Genomic DNA, 3702 nt, shown 5'->3' with positions numbered 1-3702 from the left:
AGGATTTTTTGCATCAATGTTCATCAGGGTTATTGGCCTGAAGTTTTTTTTTTTGTTGTTGTGTTTCTGCCAGGTTTTGGTATCAGGATGATGCTGGTCTCATAAAATGAGTTAGGGAGGATTCCCTCCTTTTCAATTTTTTGGAATAGTTTCAAAAGGAATGATACCAGCTCCTCTTTTTACCTCTGGTAGAATTTGGCTGTAAATCCTTCCGGTCATGGGCTTTTTTTTTTTTTTTTTTTTTTTTTTTTGTGGGTAGGCTATTAATTACTGCTTTAATTTCATAATTTGTTTTTGGTATATTCATGGATTCAATTTCTTCTTGGTTTAGTCTTGGGAGGGTGTATGTGTGCAGGAATTTATCCATCTCTTCTAGATTTTCTAGTTTATTTCCATAGAGGTGTTTAAAAATATGGAATGCCTTATGAATTTGAGTGTCATCCTTGCACAGGGGACATGGTAATCTTCTACATATCCTTCCAGTTTTAGTATATGTGCTGCCAAAGCAAGCACTATTTATTCTTATTATTTTAAATTTTTTGTGTTAAAAATTTCAAATGTACAGAAAACTTGCAAAACTAAATTAATCTAGATTCATAATTATTATTTTTCATGAGTCAGTTGCAAAGACATTATAGACATTATGTGTTCTCACCCCCCAATATTGGAGCATGTGTCTCCAAAAATAGAAAATTTTTTTTACATAAACACAATATAATTATCCAATTTGGGGCATTTATTATTGATACAATAGTATTATCTTATATTCCATACTCATTCAAGTTTCTCAAATTGTCTTATTGATGTCCTTTGGAGGATTTTATTTTCCTGATCCTCAGAAGAATTTTATTTTTCTGATCCTTATCCTAATGGGTGTTATAATTTATTTTCCTGTCTTATTGATTTCCTTTAGAGGATTATATTTTCCCAATACCTCTTGAGTCTCTAATCTTGAATAGTTTTACAGACTTTCTTTTACTTCATTGAAGTTGATTTTTTTGTAGAGTAGAGACAATTTAGTTTCTATAGTATTCCTTATTTGACTTTGCTGACTCTTTCCTTTTGGTTAGATTCAAGCTAGCTTCTTTCTAGTTAAATTCTCTCTTTCTAGATTTTAAATTTCATATGTGAGATATTTCTAAAAAAGAAGCCTCATCATGCCTTCTTGAATTATATACAACCTAACATCTTCTGTAGATGTGTAATTAAATTGAATTAATTAAACAAGAGTGAATAGTTCTAGATTGTATCATAATCATTCCTATTAATATACTAGCTTTGAACAATAAAGAGGAGCAAAATGATTTTTTAGATTTTTTATTTGTATTTTTAAATCACAGATAAATCAGTTTTACATATTTATGGTGCGATGTAATGTTTTGATACATGTATACATTCCATAATATCAACTCTGAGTATCTATCATGTTCATCACTTTATACCTTTTCATTTCTATGTGGTGAGCACATTTAAAATTCTCTCTTTTAGCTATTTTGAAATATTCAATAAACTATTGTTAACCATAGTCACTCTACTGTGCAACAGTACACCAGAACTTATTCCTCCTAACTGTAACTTTGTACCTGTTGACCAATCTCTCCCTATCTCACCCACCACTGTCCCCTGACACACACTCCCCAGCCTCTGGGAATCACTAATCTACTCTCTACTCCTATGAGATAAACTTCTTTCGATTCTACATATGAGTGATATCATATGGTATTTGTCTTTCTGTATCTGACTTATTTCACATAACATTATGTCTTCCAGTTCATCCATGTTGTTACAGATGACAAGATTTCATCCTTTTTTGCAGAAGAATATTTCATTGTGCATATGTAATACATTTTCTTTCCAGTTATTCATCCATGGACACTTAGGTTGGTTGCATACCTTGGGTATTGTGAATAGTGCTGCAACAAACATGGGAGTTCAAATATACTGACACTGATTTTATTTCCTTTTGATATATACTCAGTAGTAGGATTGCCGAATCATATGGTAGTTCTAGTTTTAATTTTTTTAAGGAACTTCCATACTGTTTTCCATAACAACTGTATTAATTTATATTCCCATCGACAATGTATAAGTGTTCCCTTTTGTCCAGCATTTGCAATTTTTGTCTTTGATAATAGCCATTCTAATTGGGGTGAAGTAATATCTCACTTTGTAGCTTTGATTTTCATTTCATGATGATTAGTGATGCTGAGCAATTTGTCTCTACTTTTTGACCATATGTATGTCTTCTTTTGAGAAATGCCTATTCAGATATTTTGCCCATTTTTAAAACAAATTATTTGTTTTCTTTTTCTGTTTTGGGTTATTTGAGCTTCTTCTATATTGTGGATATATAGGATGTGTTGTGAGATGCAGTTTGCAAATATTTTCTCCCGTTCTATAGATGGTCTCTTTACCCTATTGATTGTTTACTTTGCCAAGCAGTAGCTTTTAAATTTGATGTAATCCCATTTGTCTATTTATGCTTTTATTGTCTGTGGCTTTGAGGCCTTGTCCAAAAAATCCTTGCCCAGACTACTATCATAAAGAGTGTCCTAGGGCCGGGTGCGGTGGCTCATGCCTGTAATCCCAGCACTTTGGGAGGCCGAGGCAGGCAGATCACAAGGTCAGGAGATCGAGACCATCCTGGCTAACGCAGTGAAACCCCGTTTCTACTAAAAATACAAAAAATTATCCGGGCGTGGTGGCAGGCGCCTGTAGTCCCAGCTACTCGGGATGCTGAGGCAGGAGAATGGCGTGAACCTGGAAGGCAGAGCTTGCAGTGAGCGGAGATTGCGCCACTGCACTCCAGCCTGGGCGACAGGGTGAGACTCTGTTTCAAAAAAAAAAAAAAAAAGAGTGTCCTTCATGCTTTCTTTTAGTAGTTATATCATTTCAACTCTTACATTTACATTTTTCATTCATTTTGAAGAAAAGAGTTTTAATGACTCACAGCTCCACAGGCTTAACAGGAAGCATGAATGAGAGGCCTCAGGAAACTTACAAACATGGTGGAAGGTGAAGGGGAAGCAAGCACCTGTTTCTACTGGCAGCAGGGGAAAGAGAGAATGAGGAGGGAAGTGCCACGCACTTTTTAAACCATCAGAGCTGGTGAGAACTCACTTGCTATCACAAGAGCAGCATGGAGAAATGTGTACCCATGATCCAATCACCTCCCACCAGGTTCCTCTCCCCAAATTGGGAATTACAATATGAGATTTGGATGGGGACACAGGGCCAAACCATATCATTTCTGCCCCTGGCCCCTCCCAGATCTCATGTCCTCACATTTCAAAACACAATCATGCCTTCCCAATAGTCCCCCAAATTCTTAACTCACTCCAGCATTAACCCAAAAGTCCAAGTTCAAAGTATTATCTGAGACAAGGCAAGTCCCTTCTGCCTATGAGCCTCTAAAATAAAAAACAAGTTAGTTACTTCCAAGGTATGATGGGGATACAGACATTGGGTAAATGCTCCCATTCTAATGAGATAAATTGGACAAAACAAAGGGGCTACAGGCCGCATGCAAGTCTGAAACCCAGCAGGGCAATCGTTAAATCTTAAAGCTCCAAAATAATCTCCTTTGACTCTATGTCTCACATTCAGGATTTGCTGATGCAAGGGGTGGTCTCCCAAAGCCTTGAGCTGCCCCTGTGGCTCTGCAGGGTACAACCACTTAGGCTGCTTTCACAGGCTGGAATT

The 3702-nt window shown here is 36.4% G+C and overlaps 1 non-coding gene across 1 annotated transcript; it reads right to left on the bottom strand.

Annotated features, from left to right (window-relative positions):
• Nucleotides 1–406: 406 nt before the first annotated feature.
• Nucleotides 407–513, bottom strand: LOC115932471 (U6 spliceosomal RNA). The gene has a single exon (XR_004068750.1). It is a non-coding gene; the product is annotated as a U6 spliceosomal RNA (small nuclear RNA).
• Between the last annotated feature and the right edge of the window lie 3189 nt (nt 514–3702).

The sequence above is a fragment of the Gorilla gorilla genome, chromosome X (assembly GCF_029281585.2).
Source record: "Gorilla gorilla gorilla isolate KB3781 chromosome X, NHGRI_mGorGor1-v2.1_pri, whole genome shotgun sequence".
Lineage (NCBI taxonomy): Eukaryota > Metazoa > Chordata > Mammalia > Primates > Hominidae > Gorilla > Gorilla gorilla.
The sequence above is the reverse complement of the archived record's forward strand: the minus strand, read 5'-3'. Positions and strand labels throughout refer to the sequence as shown.